The following is an 18956-nucleotide window of genomic DNA, read 5'->3' on the forward strand; positions in this document are numbered from 1 at the left end:
AAAGTGGTAAAATTTTTCTAGCCGAAAGTAATATGGAATCCAGAAAGACCAATCCGGAGACTAGCTAAGGAAGCGAATATCTTGAACTCGTCCATGCTGCGATTGGTCAAAGATAACTTGAATGCATCATCAACGGCAAAATGATGGCCTCCGTGCAGTCCAGATTTCAACCCCCTCGACTATTTGATATAGGTGTATGTTAAAGTGAAGGCCTGTGCATCCTCTCAACCAAGTGTCGATGTCAAGACCTTATATTGTAAAGGTATGATCCCGATTCAGATCCCGCCTGGAGGGAGTACGAAAGTGAGCACATCGAGTGATTGTTTCTTAATATGTTTATCTACATGACTGAATAAAGGGTTTTTAAATCATGTTTAAGTTTACATCAAGAAAGGTGCTTTTGAACCTTTATAACAGAATTTCGCATTTTGTATGGGTCATACTGTACATTAGGGTGACAATGGATGTGTGGGAAAAATTTCATGATCGAATTTTGGAAATCGACAACAGATTTCAATGTTTTTTGCATTTTAACTTGATTTGCCCCCCTTTGGTGATTTTTAGGGTAAAAAACCGAAACTTTGAGCGCTGTGAGGCACCTCTAAATCAAGTTCGATTGAGCTGAAATTTGGCACAGGCTAGCTTATTGGGCCAATTTACAAAATGTATATCGTCGGTTTTCGAAATTCAATATGACCCATTTGGTTGCCACCCTACTGTACATACATAAAATTTGAATTAAAATACACTCGTTCAAGAGTTAATAACATCGATTAGCTTCGATGGAGTGTCGTCGTAACAAAAACAGATAGAACGCGATACTAATCGATCTTCTATTCGAAGCTTGCACGTAGCTGAAGGACGGACAATCCAAAAATTAGGTTAAAACACACTCCTTCTCTGTATCATGGCTCCTCAATCGTGTGTTTTGTTTTTTTTTTTTTTTTGTCTGACCGCAACCACCACAAACACGAAACGGTCTACTTTGATGGGTAATTTTTCTCCAACCCAACTCACCAAAATAAAAGAGAAAAAAACAATAAATACAATAATGTAATGGTGAACTGGTTTTCCCTCATTCTTGGAATCTGAACTGCTGATGACTTGCTGACCCCTTGGGAATCATAAAATGATAAATTATTACACCCGCCCCCTCATATCATCATCATCCCTTCGAGGGAGGGAGGAAACCAGTCGATCGATTTTACTCCCCACATCACAGCAAATGGATTTTAACAGTGTTTTGATGTGATTAGAGTTGAAAAGGTTTTTCGTGTACCATTGCGTTTGTGTATTTCCCGCTGCAATGGGTTTATGAATAATTTATGGCTTTGTAGTTCAGTTATTTTGCATAACGTTGCAGCAGGATTTCCGTCTGCCAAACCCGCACATCTCCCCACCTCCCTTAGCAATTCGCTCGTTTTATATCTTACCGATTGATTGAGGAACAAATCAATAGCTTTGTGCCGCCAGCAGCAGCGAGATGCAGAAATAATAAATCTGTTTCCCTTGTTTACTTGAAACGGGTAATAATTCCTTCATTTGCACATCTATACACAGACACAGTCACTCTCTACTGATTTGTTTTTCTTTTCCTTCGCTTGGAGACTTTCAAATCACAGGATTTACTTCTCCCGGGAGCACTTTCGCCTACTACGGTTCACGGTATGATTTTTCTAGATTTTCTTCTCGGGTGCTTCAGACTCTGATTTCGCTGTACATTTACACAGGAAACTAGCAAAAACACTTGAAAGGTTAGAGTTCTCCTCCCCTTCGCAAGAGTAGTAAAAATAATCAATTTGCATGAAGGTAAAAATTGCACTAAAATCTTCCACAGCACTCGAGTGCGTGTCAGATGAGAAAAACCATAACCCTTTCGTTCGAATTACTTTACAAGATGGTTCACCGTTCGAAGAATGCGAGGGGGCACGCGAATAATTGCTTTTGAGTTTTTCTCCACTTCGATACAATAACTGCTGGCTGGAAAATTGTACCCCCTCACCAACTCACTGTCTCAATATGCCTCAACCCTCCCAAAACAACGGATGAAGAAAAGTCAAAAAGCCCACTTAAAACTAGTACTAGGAAGGCAATAATCAAGCAGAAATCTCGCCTTAGGCGCGGTGTGGAAAAATCCGTCCCGCTTTAATCCCAATAACAATCCGAACCGAATGAAATCTTTTCGCTCACTGAAGAGCGGAATTTCCGCGGCGGAAAGCTAAACGTGTGAAAAATTGGCACGTGTGTGTCTCGCTACTCGCTCGGTGTTATTGTTTGGCTGCAGCCACTCTCTGAATCCGGTCATCTGGAGAAGATTCTTTCTCGTTGGGACCAAATATTCGAGAGGAACAATCTAAACAAACGGTACCGAATCACAATATCAAGCTTTAATTGAGTTTTCGCGATTGGTGTCATAAAATACACCAATTTATCCGAACTCAATTGAACATTTACGTCGAAAGCATTCGAAGCAATCAATTGCAATTTTCCTCGAAAAATTGTATAGTTGTTATGACGAAGAAAATTCAAAACAAAAGAATTCGCTGTTTAGAGAATCTGCCGCTGAAAAAGGCGCATGCGTTTTAATGCGTTCCAGACAACTGTCACCGCATCCAGCACTTCCAGCAGAGTTTGACAGGTGCAATAGGGCTCTAAAAGAGGGCTCTTGTTCAGATTCAAACTTTAAGTGTTTTTAAAATTCTTTATGAAATTTTTTATTGCCGAAACGTGTTAGTATAGAAAGCCATTAATAAACTCACTATAATGCTGTATAAACCAATTATAAAACTTATTTCATGAAACTCATAATTTATATAAAGCTTTTAATGGGCATGACTCGTGATAACGACCCGAAAATTGATTTTCTAATTCGCATTCCTTCTATTCCAGAAATGCGATTTGGCTCTACTTGGTGGCAAAAAGCGATTGACAAGACTCTGAAATAGTTACGGCTAATTACCCTAATCCGCTTTTGAGTGTCAATGTGACACTATTGGAAGTTTGGCGGCTTGTAACTCTATTCGGGTGCTTTCAAATAAAAAAAAATCTTTGGGGACCTTCTACGAATTCATAAAATTTTTCATTTTGCATCATTACTTTTTTATGAACGCACCCTGAGAGCCCAAGGAAAAAAAAGAACTCCTTATTCAGACCTTGAGTGTCAATTTGACACTCCTCGCTTAAAACCGTTATATCTCTCTAGTTTCTCAGCCGATTTTTATAAAATCTATAGTTTTGGAAACCTTAATCTTTTTTTTTATTCTGTGTGCAACGTATTGTTTCTAACTTCTGCTTTTTTGGATACTAAGTAAAATTTGTTTCGAGTATTCCGTAACTGATCTACAGTCTTTTTTCCGAAGCATGTTTTTTTTGGATTTTATTTCTTATACTTTGAATAACGGAAAACTTAATTGTTACAGCTGAATATTCTCTGAGAAACATAATTGATTTTCATTACGAAGTTTTCAAAACTATAAATTTGGTAAAAATCGATTGGAAACAAGAGAGATATTTATATTGCTTTTAGTCAGGAGTGTCAATTTGACACTACAGGAACTGCATCTTGCCAAAATTTCGGGGACGGATGAGGGTTAACATGGTAAAACAGATTGATTGGATTTTAAAAAGTATTCAAAAACCGTTAATAAAGGAAGAAGACTTCAAAAAACTTGGTGGTCTTTTACAGTTAAGTACTTGATCTTATAGGAGGTTTCATAAAAACGAACCACTTGTTTTCGTCTTTTCACAATCTCTTTGATTCTTCTCTTTTTACATGCACTGGAATCATCTTGCTCAAACAACTCAATACATTAATTGCCGCAAGGAAAACTTAACCAAGAAACACCGAAATAGGTCATTCTCTATCTCAGAAAACACTGGACCAAATTTTATAAATTAAGTTTCTTTGAGCTACCGAAAGTTGGGTGATTAATTTTGTAGAATAAATATTCATTGTTGAATTAGTTGCTTCTAAATTAAGGTTGTCAGTTCCCCGGTTTTATTCCGGTTTGCTCAAATATTTAATAAAAAAATTTGGGACAGTCTGGCCCGAACCGGTTGCCCAGATTTTATAGAAAGAAAAGCCCGGAATTTGCCAGAAATTAATCACTTTATTTGTCAAAATACCAAAATAAATTTATCAAACATTTTTTTTTTTTCATTTTTTTTTTAACTTGATTTTTGTTGTGTGATTTCTGGGTTTGGACAAAATTTACCCGGCTATAGCCCGGATTTATGGTTGTCAATTTTGAAATCAAATGCTCGGATTTTGCAAGGTTTTCATATAAAATTTCCCGGATTTGTCACGTGCTGAAAAAAATCTGGCATGGATTTGAATGCATGGATGGAGATTGTTGATTTTTTTAAGCGAAGTTACCTGGAGATGTAATGATTACATCTGCAAATGATTTGTGATGTTCTTTCAAGTGGGTTTGAGATAGCATCCAATGAACAAATTTTTCGATTTTAACTCTTGGGCAACACGTGCGCCATGTAATACATACTATGAACCTTCCTTTTTTCGAATCAAGGCTATTTCTAATAACGTTTTCTGTTTTCTGAAGCTTGACTTTCAAATTTACACAAAATTTTGAAATTAGTCGTATTTATAACAAATTTAGCCGATTGTCCTTCTCCGGCTCAAAAACAATCATCATTTTATCACTCTACCACCTTTTTTTGCGTAATGGCACGTTTCCAGATCCAACTTTGAAAGAGTATAAACTATGTGGGACCAATTGAAATGCTTTCCAGAGAAAAAAGTCGCATTTGGAGGCACCCTTTTTTGTATTTTTAGCCATTCATCGTGTCAATAGTTATGAAAGACTGAGCAATTTGCTGATTCCACAGATTGTTAGCCGCCTCAAGTACCTTAAACAAGTATGGGAGAGTGGGGAATCATGGGCCACTTTTTTTCGTTGTTCCATAACTTCTTTATTATAAAAGATAAAATTAAAATAAAAAATGGTATGGTTTTATACATTTTCAAGGTATCATAAGGTATTTTTTTAAATTTTTTAATAAGTTATTTTCTCCAAATTCTGACTGTTTGAAAAAAAAAACCAATATTTTTTGGATTTTGAAAAATGGTGGGGAATCGTGGGCCACCAAATCCAAATTGACCAAATAACATGCAAAGTTTATGAGTTGACCCAAAACTGTGATTTCGTAATTCATTTCGTTATTTTAAAGCAATTTCGGATGATGAAATAAAAAAGAGAGCTGTGTATAATCGCATAGATTCCAAAACCTGGATCGCGAACGTTTTGGCAAAATTTCTTAGATAGGATGGACAAAATATTTTTCATTTCTCTTCATTTGGCATAAGAAAACTATTCAGATAGGAAAAACGTATTTTAAGTTCTGAATGTGTATAAAAACATAAAAATATAGGTGATTCAAGATGTGTGACCCACGATTCCCCACAAGCTATGATTTGCAAATTGGTTGCGTTTGTGTGACTTATTGATGTTTCATCAAAAATTCCTTTTCCACGTGAAAGATTATGACAAAACTAAGATCATAAGCGTATGAGCATATTTTTGTTATGCACTTTAGGTTCCTCATCCATGAAATTAGCGGGTGTTTTTTTAATTATGTAAGAAAATTTTTCTAACTTTTTTTAGCTTGATAAATAAAAGAAGCATATGATGCGTATTCCAGTCAACAACATATAGGAATACATGCTCACGCAAAGCGACGACTATGACAGTTGGTTTGAGACTTTTATCTCAACACACATCTGAGATATTAAAAGTGGCCCACGTTTCCCCATGGCCCACGATACCCCACTCTCCCCTACTTTAAACTTTATTTTCTCCGAAATTCAACAACGATAATTCCTATGTTTCACGTTTTCTAATACCTACGCTAAGTATCTTTCACTTTCTCTACTAGAAACAAATTTATTCTGCTTTTTGTTTTCATTAACATGCATATTTAGTCGTAATAAAGTGAGCGCAATAAGCGCCTTTAAGTATGCAAACAATAATTAATATATACACACTTTAGGTAATATGCTTAAAAGCGCACAAATCTCAAATAATGATTGTAAAGGAAATGTAAGCGTCAATAAAAAAAAGAAAACTGGAAATAGATTGTTTTATAACGTTTTTGTGGTTGTTCAGCATCAGCAACATCTAAATACTGCTACCTCTTTGAATAATCCAACTTTTGCATAACCTCAACAAATGGACAGTATTTGATTGAATTGAAATATCTCTGAATATTACAGTAGTACGAAATATGTACATCCTTTAACTTTTGTTTTGCATACCTTCAGAGCGCAAAGCTTGATAATTAAATGGATCTTGTATCAATGTGATGGCTGGGAGCTCTAGGGTTACCATATCCTTCAACTCCAAAAAGAGTACGTTGAAATCATGTTTCAAAATATTTTGAAGAAACTGGGAAACCAGAAACCAGGGAGAAACCAGGAAATTTAAGGTCATTCAAAAAACGACAATTAGTTTCTAGCTATGTGACTTACCTGGCAACTATGACTTTTAAAAAAATACTTTTAAAAATTGAAAGTTATCGTCTTTACTTTTTGTTCATTTTCTCTTGCAGATTTTTAGTGAAAAGTCAAAGGGTTGTTGGATTATTCGAAGAGATAGAGATCAGAACACCGCAAACATGAGAAAATGATGCAGTTCAAATTGCTGTTGTGCTCTTTGTCAACTGTTTGGGCGTTAATTGAATATTCAAAGGCGCTGATTGCCTGCAATGTTTATTGCGACGCCTAGGAGAACTTTTCTCAAAAGCGATTTTAAAACTTTCGAAGTTGTTGTATTTTACTAATAGTAAAGTACTGCTGAAGAAATTTTATTTTTTAATCGATTTGTGATGCTTTCTATTTAAATTCATCGTTTGGAAAACTCAACAAAGTAGAGAAACCTGGAGTACCGTCCCATGAATGCAGAAAGTGTGCATTTTATTCGGACTTCTTGTACATATAGAAACACAAACTTAAGAACTGGAAGAAATAAGTTCGTTTCTCTGATAAAATGTCTTTCAATAAAAAAAAGAGTACAAACCGCAAGATTTCATAAAAAGAAGAGTACGCTCATTTCTCGATCAAAAAAGAGTACATGTACTCTTAAAAGAGTACGTATGGTAACCCTAGGGAGCTCAGAAAACCGGAGTTATATCGTTTCTCCTAGTGAACCTTCATATAAGAGAAGCGACATCTGATCCCTCTTAAAATGAAATATGTGGCAACATCGCCGAAATCTTGGACAAAAAAATTCCCAGCACTGTTTTCTGGCTCAATGTTCAAGCTCTAAAGTGAACGCTCCTTCAATCCAACAAAACAACATTGAACTTGATGCCCGAATGATCGTGATAAACGGTATGAATGACTTGAATTTCGTTAATAATCAGTTAGCTTTCTAACTAGAAACATGATTCACCAAAGCATTAAAAAAAATTGCACCTAATCATAAATTCATATGACCAGCTAAAAACTTATCTGTTTGAACTATAACAACAATCGCAATACCTTCCTTGGTTGAGTTTTCAATAAGAAAGGTAAAAGCTCTGCGACAAAATGCTCGGATCGATTGGAATCAATTTTGACAGTTCTTTTGCTCGATTGGAATTTTGTGTTTCAGATGTCACTTCTCTTATATACAGGTTCACTAGTTTCTCCTGACTTTTTAGGGTAAAAGATCTCAATGTACTCTTTTTGGTGTTGGGAGATCTGGTAACCCTAAGCTAAGTCGGTCCCTTTTTGTAGTTCAGTTTTTGTGTTGAATTCGAGCACCTTGCAAACATTTTCGAACGTAAATTATTTGTGGGTGTATAATAAATCAATTGTGAAAAAAAGTGATTAGTTTGAAGGTTCTGTTGCGGAAAAAATGACAAATTTATACAATATCGGAAGAAACCATCATCTAATGAAAATTGCTACAAAGTGTTAGAAAATTTGAGGTTAGAAAGCAATTCGGATCTGTTTAGTTTTAGTTGGTCAATTTCCTCGTGGATTTTCGTGCACCTCGCCGAATTTGTGATAATTTATCGAAATCGCGACCGAAAACATTGTTCCAATATATCTTCCGGTAAAACAATGCTTGTAAATATGGCGTCTCATACTTACATATTTTGAACCAGACTGGTTTCACAAAAAAAAAACAATGGAGGCAAATCGGTGTTTCATGTGTGAATCTTGAAAATCCTTACCTGAGAATATTCGCAATGAGTCTGAGCGCCATGTAAACAACATTTTAACTATTCGGATACCTTATTCACTGTTTAAACCAAATTAAGAAGTGCGCGGCCATTGGTACACCAACACTTTTTACAAATTCGCGTTTTTTTGTGACGTTAGAATGAAAAAAAACTATCGCTTTAAAATTTTCCCTTAAAGGATGTATGTCAGTGCCTTTTTTTTCTGAAGCGCACAAAAAACCATTTTTGTACGGCACAGAGAACATTCATCATAGCTTAAATGCGCGGCCATTGATGCCTTCACGGTACTAGACATCAAATTTTTCAATTCATTCTCCTTGTTTATCTCCAGGTCGCTAAAGAGATTTTTAGGCTCTTCATTACGATTTTTTTTAAATATCTCCCTAAAAGCATTCCAAATATTTTTCGCGCCATTTACCCACCGTAATTTGTTTATTTTACCGGTGGGCAGCTTTTCTACCTTGAAGCAATTAAATCAGGCCTATTTATAAGTCTGCCTAGATTAACCAGGCAGAAAAATTTGATTTTTTTTTATTAATTTCTCTATTCATATTTTCGGGTTGAACTTGAAAAAACCTCTCACATTCCTCTCATTTCATGGAGTCGATCATCTTCACTTTGGTTCAAATTTTAGCTAACTATTGGATCCTCCAGGATTTCTTAAACGGTGAATTTTGGTCAAATAGTTGATTTCCAGGAAACTCCTTTCAAATTCTGATTTCTTTTTTATTTGTTTGAAGGGATAAGGAAGATTATTCCATTTACAATACCTCGGACGAAAAAGGATCGACCGTAATATGAGAGCTATGTGGGGGTATTAAAATGCTTCTAGTTCGTGAATTCTGAGAGAAGTGAGCAAACTTTTTAAATGTACTGTGGCTTTTCGGAAATAAGAATTCGTTGCTTACCATGCAAGATCTATACTTATAGAAATTATCGAAGGAGCAACCAATGAGCAGCTTTTGTAGATGAGAAACTCGAGAATAACGTGATAAATTGAATACATACCGCACACAGGAGTTAAGGGCTACTCTTAATTTATTAACTGATCTTTCGAGAGCATTTGAATAAACATAAACAAAGGATATCTAGACATTATGTCTTGAAAAGTTTAATTTTATATATACATCCAGATGGTTTGTTGTTAAGTTTAGTCTTTTAATCCCACCATAAATTTTACAACATTGGGCATTAACATGTCGGTTCCAGGCAGAGTTGCAAGATTTCAGATAATCATTTTAAATTGATACTCACCGTGATGAGTATCAATTAAGCAGCACAATGAATTTCGTAGTGATGCTCAAAGCTTTCGATGTCAAACGAAATTCACTGAGCATCACATCTAGAAAAAAAATCAGAAATCCAGAATCCCATTAGAGAAATCTTAAGCTATATTCCCCACTTTTTCCCCTACTATTTTTGACGACAGTTAAATTTGTAACGAATCTATGGAATATTTGAATGTATCATATAATGTGAAAAGCTTTTCACACTAGCGACACGCCAAGTTAAACGACTCCAAACGCTTTGATATAAAAAAAATAAGAGCGCTTTAATGATTGGAGTTTATTGAAACTTTTTAATAACGGAAGTGTTAAAGCTCGTGGTACCTATATGTTTTAAAAAGTGTCTATATACACAACACACTACCTTATAAATGTTGAGAAAAACACTTTAATTTTATAATATTATTTGCAGATACGGCGCTTTGGTACTAAACAATTTATAACATAATTTCATAGTCAAGACGACTTAAATAAAAAAAAATATAAAATTCAGTCGTTGACATTTTGTTGGTTTTCAAAATTAAAAGCAACAACATAATATGGGATTAAAAGCAACATTTCTAATCGATTTTCTGGCTATTTGAAATGAGTAAAATATGCTTAGTTAGCTAAGCATAGAATACATTAATAGAAAAACGATATTTGTTTTAACTCTCAAGGGCTGAAATTTTACAAAAAAAAGGTCTAAACTCATATTTTTTTAGGTTTTTTTTTATTTTCTCGGCTGTTGAACTATAATATGATCACAGTCATCAAATTTCATGCGGTCCCTTCTTCAGAGCATGTTGTGTACGAGTGAAGGATATCTAAATTTGGAAATATTAATAAAGATCATGTATTCTAACAAATATGCATCTATACATTCAGAATTAAAACCTTCTTTTTTATATCAACTAAATAAAAAAATAGAAGCCGTGATGTCAGTGATCAGCAGACCTTTGTTTCAACTTTTATTTAAATCTCTTTTCTTCAAACGATCTTTTTTTAAACGTCCTTGGTCCTTGACATCCCTTCTCTGTTCCAAACTATTCATTGGTAGTGCAAATTTCTGCCGAATTTTTGACAGTAATAGTCACTTAGAGACTGTAAAAGATCCGGAACAACCGTAGAGAAAACCAATTTTCGAAACCAATCTTAACATTCCCGATTTCACAAAAACCACATCAAAATGATGTACTAGGCTGTGAATGATCAATTAACAGTCTAAACTAGCCATTTTAATAAAATTGAACAGTGTTTTTTCCAAGGGTTTTTTTAAACGTACTCAAGAATCGTTAAAAAAATCCAGCTATGATAATTAAAGAACAATTCATTCCTGATGCATGTGTCTTAAAGCGCATAAGATAATAATCAAAAAATTAGAGGTAAGGCCGCTTAACAAAAGAAGCGATTTTACAATTACTCCAAATGGTAGTACAATAATATTTGATCAATCTTAATATTCAATGAGACATTATTATTTCTGTCATATTCTTTTTTCTATTTAGAATTCTATAAATCTTCTGGAAACGCTCATAATAGAATAAGTGAGTTTATCGGACATTAGATAGGCTGGTATGAACCATATCCTACTTTTTGGTGCAACGATCATGTTTTCTACTTCAGAAATTTCCCACAGGGAATTTCAAACATCACGCGAGTCGAGATAATATTTGAAAAAGATCTGTGAGCCGGTGCAAATAAAACCGGCTTTCCTTCTCTTGAAAAAGAAAATCGTTAAAATGCATAAAAAATCATTAAAATGTCTTTTTAAAATTGAAACAAAAAAGATTAACCGTTAGGATAGAAGCTACAAACCGCCGCTTTCATTTGAAAGGGAAAATTTTGATATTTCTTTATTACTTTTTATTTGGTTCATAAATGCTTTTCATATGTGGTCGATTCCAGCCGGTTGCATAAGCTGGGATGCCATGCGTTTTAATTGGAATGGTTTTTCGTTGGTAACAATCTTTTTTTAATTTTTATATTTTAAAATTTAATTTGTTTCGTGGTTGCCGCTACAAGTAAAAGCAAAGCATAGCTCGAATGCTATAAATAAAATCATAAAACTTTTTTCTGCAAAATTTACAAAAAAAAACTTTCGGTAATTCAAAGATACTAAATTTGTAAAATTAGGCATGGCGGATCCTTATAATTTTAATTTTGAATTTTAGTGTTTCCCAGCTTAGTTGTCTTTGCGGTACTTTTTGTGTTAATATTTATAATAATCAAATATTTAGCTATTCATATTTTGCTATATTTTTTATAGTTTCTTGTAATGTAAAGAAGATTTGAGATGTTTTTTTCTGGCAAGCACATTAAGCCATTGGGGGTTTTTTTTGAAGAATTTTGAGCTTGGGCATTTCAATGGTTTTTTTCCATGATTGCAAAACTTTGCATCAACGTTTTTAAGAGATTTAAAAGTACATTACTGTAGGAAATACAATTTCATAACTTGCATGTCTTTAATCCTCTGAATACGAGCGAGACTCATCAACATATTTGGTCATATAAACTTTTTGCTCATTCTGTAAAACTTTCATTAAACTAAGACATAAATATTATAATCAGATTCTTACAAGTCATGATAATACATAAAAATGTTTTAAAATCAAAACTTTCATTCACAATCAACGTTAACGTTTCACACTGAGATTCAAATAGGAAGAACCTCACTCGGTAAAATATTAACTGAACGAGATTTCGCAACTTTGCTTAAGACATAAATAAAAAAAAACAAATTCTTATCATCAACCTTATTGTACTGAGCTTTTGATAGTATGTTCTCTATAAAAATGTTTAAAAAAAAGTATAACTGGCCTTTAACATTCATCAAGTATAACTGACAGTTTTTAAAAAGTCGTGGTATGTTCAGCCTTTTCTGAACTATAAAACTTGTTTCATTGTTCAAGATCGTGCACAAATATTATTCCATGGCATCTCTGCCTTCCAAAAAGTAGTTTTTCTGCTCGTGATTCTCAGTCTGAGAAAGCGTTGACATTCAAGACAAGAACCGTTTGTGATACTCACGATGAGATTACCTAGCATCACACTGAGATTCAAAAAGGGAAAATCTCACTCAAAAAAATCTCAATCTCATGAGATTTCGCAACCTTGGTTCCAGGAGAGATCCTTGTCAAAAATAATACCTAAATTTTCAGCAAAATCGACAAAATTAACTACAGACAGTGCTATTTAGAAAAAGTGGTGGGTGAATTGAAGGGGTTGGATGTCTTCCAAAGCACTTTCGTTTCAGCGGGATTTATCGGTAAACTGTTTTGTTTAGACCACTCGATAAGCTTAGCAAGATCATGATTTAATTTAGTGTTAATGGTTACAAATAAGACTATCTGTTTACGAAAAGATTGTATGGATTTTTTTTTCTATTTTCTGCTGATTTCAACTCTCAACTTGTAAGTAAATTTTCATTACAAGTAGGTAGTTTATAAATTTTCAAATTTTTTTGGTTAGATTTTCCGATTTCCTAAAACAGAATCATACTGATGCTTGTCATACTAACTAATCACAGTGCACTATAAAACCATCATTTTATATAAACAATAGCATTCTAGAGCATATCTACGAAAATTTTCAAGAAAAATTGTGGTTTTTCTCTAAAACTCCTAGTGCACGCTGGAAACTAACTCAAATGAGCTCAAATTTCGCCAGAGTAGGTACTTGCAAATGAATGGGGGTCAAACCCTGTAAGGCCAAATCAGCGAAATAAGCCGAAAACTAAACTAGTCTAATATATATCCTTCAGATTGACATTCCTTTTTTTCTACCCTTAATAACTTTTTTGTGGTAATTTGTATCATCTGATAGTCTTGCAAGGAAATGTGTGAAATTACGTCTAAATTGTAGAAACTTTTATAAGACAAATTATGTTCATATAAGTTAGAGACAAAGAAATGGATTTGGTATTTTATCTAGAACAAATAATTGAGGGTCGTCTAACGACCCCTTAAAGTTAACCAAATGAGCTGAAATTAGGCATGGTGCTGAAAAATACCGTAGAGCCTATGCTGCTGTTTTTTCCCCGGTTCTAGCGTTAGCAATACCTTCGAAGCGATCGTATGTGGTCTAATATTGGGTCAAATTGAGACGAGAATTGGACCAAACAAAATAAGATTTAAACCAGTGAAAAAATCTTGATCCATTAAGTGTTAAACGGTTCAGACCTGTGACGATTTGGACCCAAATCTAATCAGTTAGCGGTTGAAAAAATTTTGAGCTGAAACTGGAACAATGGACCACAGATGTGGTTGCTTTGGTGGGAATTTGGGTCTTAAACGACACGGCTACAGGTAGTATACTCTTAATAATAATTTTTAAATGTTTCGAAACTGTTGAACTTGGAGGATTTTTATTTATGTCAGACTGGTATTTAAACTCATCAAAATAAGTTTCCGTTTAGAAATCCTGACGCGAAATTCTATCAACCAAGCTCAAATTTGACCAGTATAGAATGAACTGCTTCAAAATTACTTAGAACAAACATATCAAATCAACTTTGTCTCATCAAAAATGCATTTCTTTTTAACGTTACAAGGTCAGTTCTCTGTTACAGAACATTGACCCGCGTTGGCCTACTTTCGTAATGACGAATGCTTCTGATTATTTCAGTATAGACCTACTCTATGTAATAACCATCATCATCGATGCTTGTTATCGATAATATGCAACAAACTCATCTCTCAGTTTGAATGCTAGTTATGCTTGATAACTCATTGTTTTATTCAGTGAAACTGATATTTCCGTTCCGGCTACACAGAAGAAGAAGCATGAACTACCCTCGTAGCTTGCGTTCAAGTTACCTTATTACGTGAACGCCACCCAGCAACGATGGAATGTGTCAACCGTAATCCGATTAGCGTGTCCTGTCCAAGGATCAATCTGCGAATCGCTTTGACCGAACCGAGTGGAACATTCCGGATGGCTGTCACGAAATGAAAAAAAAAGCGGAAGAATGTTATGCAAGTCCCCAACTCGTCAACTGTTGACAGTTTTCCTTAGCCAATGAAAATTCGATGGAAGCGCAGTAGACCGGGTGTGTAGGTCATTGAATTTTTTTTTCGTTTAATATGTCAGTGCCTTCTATGTTAGAGCTCGCACTCCAAGAAGCAACCACGGAAACTTTCAAAGTGTCTACCGCTAAGGAGGTTGGACCAGGGCCATACGGAATGACGTGAGCTCTCCAACAGGTTATGTTCAAAATAGGTTCGATGCTTCTAATCTCGTTACGATAAGTGTAAGAAGATGGCAACGTTCGTGCAGTCTACGTTTTATAAATAAAATTTGCATAACTTGTTGTCAAGTCAAGACGACTGTTGGGTTTATTATGAAATAATTCTTGCTCAATTGCTAATTATTTTGTAGGATTTGTGAAGAGGTGCAAAGGTGGTTTGCACGAGCAATCGACCGTTTAATTTACAAGGTGATGGATTACCAGTTACATCGTCTGTTCTAATCCTTAATTTCTTGCGACTATTTTTTTAAATTTTAACAGAATATTTGAATTACTGAATACCTACTACCTATTTTAAATATTACAAAAGAACTTACTTTCATGATTCATATACCTATTTTAGAATCAGAGGTTTAAATTTTTAACTGTTTTTTGGTATTTGATTTCATTAACAAATCGAGATCTTTCGGAAAGATACATTTTTCAACATAAACTTTTGCTTGCCAAAAATGTGGTAGGTACCTAATTTTTCAAAATAGGTGGTCATCATCACTTTTTAATGGCAAATTACACTATTACATTCTGATCAACCCTTATCCGTCTCAGAAATTTTTACCCGTTAGTGTTCGCGAAGTCTCAATTCGACACTCCTGACTGAAACGCATATTACTCTTGTTTCTCAATAGTTCTGTGCAAAATTTATAGTTTCAGAAACCACAAAAATGTAATAAAAACGATGTCAAAAACGTACTTTTCATTCAAAGAACCACCGAATTTTTTCACTCCCTGTAGACAAATTTTGGAAAGTTTTTTGGAAAGTTGACGTAATTTGATACAATTTCGTATCTTTAGATTCTCAAACTACGAAGCATAGAATTTTTGACGAATTTTCAAAGGTAGCTGTTATTCAAACTTTTTTATCAATTTTCAATTTTTCAGATTTGCTAACACCTAAATTTAACTTTGCAATGGATTTTGAGTATATATTAGCAAGAATTTCGCAATAAAATAATATTCACCAGAAAGGAAATTAGACTTTGAATAACGGTAAAAATGAAAAGTTGAAGCTGAATATTGTCTGAGAAAATTTTTTGATTTACTTTGAGAAGTTTCCAAAACTATACATTTCGAAAAATCGGTTGAGAAACAAGAGAGATATAGAGATTTTAAGCGAGAAGTGCCGAATTGACACTCAACGTCTGATTATAGGGAGTTTTTTGTCTGGGCTTTTAGAGTGCGTCCATAAAAAAGTAATGTTGCAAAATTAAAGATTTCTCATGAATTCATCGAGAGGGTCCCAGAAGCATTTTTTTATTCGGATGCGACTGAATCAAGATACAAGCTTCCAATAGGGCCATTTTAACCCTCAAGAGCGGATTAGGGTTAATCTACCAAAATATATTTTAAGTTCTTACTTGGACTTAATTCTACTTAGAGTTTTATAGTATACCAATGTCAAATATAAATCGGCTGAAATGTTAGATTTTTGGAATTCAGATACAGATTTTTATTTAAAATTTTGTGATTCAGAACGCAGATCCAAAATCTCAAAATACACACTTCAGGATTAAAATAAAGCTCGGGTTTTTGGTTCACATTAGCTCGAGATTTTTATAGAAAAAAAAGTTCGGTCATGCGGTGTGACTATAGGCCTGGGTATGTGTATGTGCTAAAATGAAAAATGTTAGTTTTTGAAATATCTTCAAAAGTATCAGAGATATCGTTTTCAAATTATTACATATGATAGCCGGCATATCATTTCTTCTTTTGCTTTCAAAATTTTGTCTCATAAATATTTTGTTTTAATTAGTTTTGTCATGTGTAAACTAACACCAGCAAATTTCATAGCTCTTTTCCTGATAAATACGTTCATTAGGATCTGCTTTACCAGAATCAATGTTTCTTCTACAAATTGATTGAATATGTTTAGATTTATATCAATTTTTTGAAGCAGTGTCCAAAATGTACAAATGGGGGTGATAATGGGCCAAGCTAAGATTGCGGTTTTCATAGCCTTGAAGGAGTTTTTGACCTCCAAAAACCATAAATATTCAATTTATTATTGTGCAGCAATTGGAGATAACGTTAGTTCGTATTTATCTACATGAATTCTAAAAATGTATGAACTTCACTACATTTCTTTTAAATGTCTCCCTTCGAACTCAACACATATTGCGCAGACTTTAGACGTTGCTTTTTTTCGTCCCATGAAGCGAATATGAAGCGAGATAAGTGCTTCGGGCTTATAAAGAAAAAAGCATGTCTTCAGCGACAACTCTACAGAAGCAGATTTCCCAGCACTGTTAAAGATTTTGATGGAAAGTCTGAAGAAAAATTAGAAATAAAACTTGATTTTTGGTTTTCTAAGTGGTATCTTTCCAACAAGTGTTAAGATCAATTTCGTATGCGCTGAATTGGACTAAAACATGAAGATACCTTCCAGGATTTTATCAACACTAAACGAGCCATTTTTGTAGAAGGTTCTTCGAAGCGAAGGAAGAAGTTCAATATCTCAGCCGGAACCAGCATTGCAGCCGAGGAAATTGCAAACAGTGAAAGAGTAAAAAAATAAAAGCGAAAAAAACCAACAAGAAAAATATCAAGCTTAAAAATGGAAAATCCAAATAATGATAAACGTTTTTTAACTATCAGCTTTTTTTTTATAGAATTAGAATAAGTTTCAATAAAATTTATTTTTTCAAAAAAAATCATTTTTTTAGACAAATTAATATCAGCAAGGACCGGCGTGAGAGAAAATTAAGAAGGGCCATCCATATACAAGGTTAACAAATTATTACAGGAAGCACATCATGATCATCATTATATGAAACTGTAAGCCAAAATTCATGACGGATGAAATTTTAACACTCTAGGGGATCAATCTACATCTAAACATATGGATTCATTTTTATTTTGAAATTTTTGGTAACATTTTCTTGAATCACTCAACTATTACAAACGTGGCCCATAGTCACCCCTTCTAAGGGCCAATTTTCTTTGTATTACAACTTATTCAAAGAACAATTTTTTTCAACTAAATTTTGTGTAGTTTTTTTTGTTAATTCTTTATTTGAAACGGCTCATACCTTTAGGCTTTAAAAAGCCAAACTCGTTTTGTTTGATTACAATTGTGTGCTTATATCTAGTTCACTTTTTGAAGAAAAGATAGAAGATAGATAGGGAAATGTGAAAAAAAGGATTATAGGCGAAGATAATTTTGTGAAGTTGTATATATACTATTTAAGAACAAATCTGCTTTCTTTCACTTTAGAAATAAGCTAAATTACAATAGTTATTCAGAAAACAACTCAAACACCATCATTTTTGGCCCATTGTCCCGACGGTAGTTATTAAAATGTCAACCAACGGAGGATAGTTTTGAATAAATGCCAGTTCCGGTTTAAGCTGGTTCTAGTAAATCATCAGAAAATTCTAGATCACAACAGATACCTACCAATCTATAAAAGTTAGTCGATGGTAAACTCAAAAGTTTGAACACAAAAATTTCGTCAATCCCGAATTTCGTTCTACGATTTCGCCTTTTTTTTCTTTCACCGTCATGTTTGTACACATCTTGCCTGAGTACGTTCCTAGGCAATCATAGTAATCAGTGGAAAAATCAAATTTTCTCAGCTTTCAAACCAAACTTCCAAGTGGGAAGTTGAAAAATTTACTCCGAAAAAAGCAAAACAAATATATATGTAAGCATAAAATGTTGCGTAAGTATTAATCATTGCATTAAATTATGGATCCATTTTTATGTAATTTTCTTGCATTTTAGGATAGATGCTGGTAACATATCGTAGGACTTCATCCGAGACCTGAATTTGCGCTATCCCAAAAATGTTATACGGAGTTCTCCGGAAACAACAGCTTAGTCGTAGGGTTTAAGGAAATTATTCCCTTTCAACTAGAGGCTGTCCTATTATTACAGTTAGAAGTATCATTATTCAGGTAAGATCTACATTAATAACCACAAGAGCTCGCGGATTGTTTTAACCAGTGCCGGAAGTGATTGTTTAAATAAATAAGTGGAATAAAAAAAAACTAAATTGAAACATTTTAAATATTTATTTTGAGGTTCTGAAACGCTTTACTTATGAGATTTGATATTTTTAACACAGCATAAGAAATGAAATTTTATGAACTTATCCATAGTCGTTGTTGTTTGATAAATTGTTTTTTTTTTCAGTCGTCGCTGGTTGCAGCAACTCAGCGCTCCATGATTTCAACTGATAAACTATGATTTCAACTATGATAAATTAACCTTAAAATTGGGCATACCGCTCCAACTTATAATTCGCATGTATAAAATA

The 18956-nt window shown here is 33.9% G+C and overlaps 2 protein-coding genes across 3 annotated transcripts in view; both read right to left on the reverse strand.

The window, feature by feature from the left end:
- The window catches only part of LOC129740062 (high affinity copper uptake protein 1), a 409058-nt gene that overhangs the window by 234784 nt on the left and 155318 nt on the right, over positions 1–18956 (reverse strand). The gene's annotated exons all lie outside the window — the stretch shown is intronic.
- The window catches only part of LOC129740061 (uncharacterized), a 35418-nt gene that overhangs the window by 13158 nt on the left and 3304 nt on the right, over positions 1–18956 (reverse strand). Inside the window, exon 1 of one of the 2 annotated variants that reach the window (XM_055731655.1) lies at positions 1434–2183. The exons of the other annotated variant lie outside the window; for it this stretch is intronic. The gene's annotated coding sequence lies outside the window, so the exon portion shown is untranslated. Of the gene's footprint in view, positions 1–1433; positions 2184–18956 lie in introns of those variants that run through there. 2 annotated transcript variants of the gene reach the window in all.

Source organism: Uranotaenia lowii, chromosome 1, assembly GCF_029784155.1.
Source record: "Uranotaenia lowii strain MFRU-FL chromosome 1, ASM2978415v1, whole genome shotgun sequence".
NCBI classification, from domain to species: Eukaryota; Metazoa; Arthropoda; class Insecta; order Diptera; family Culicidae; genus Uranotaenia; species Uranotaenia lowii.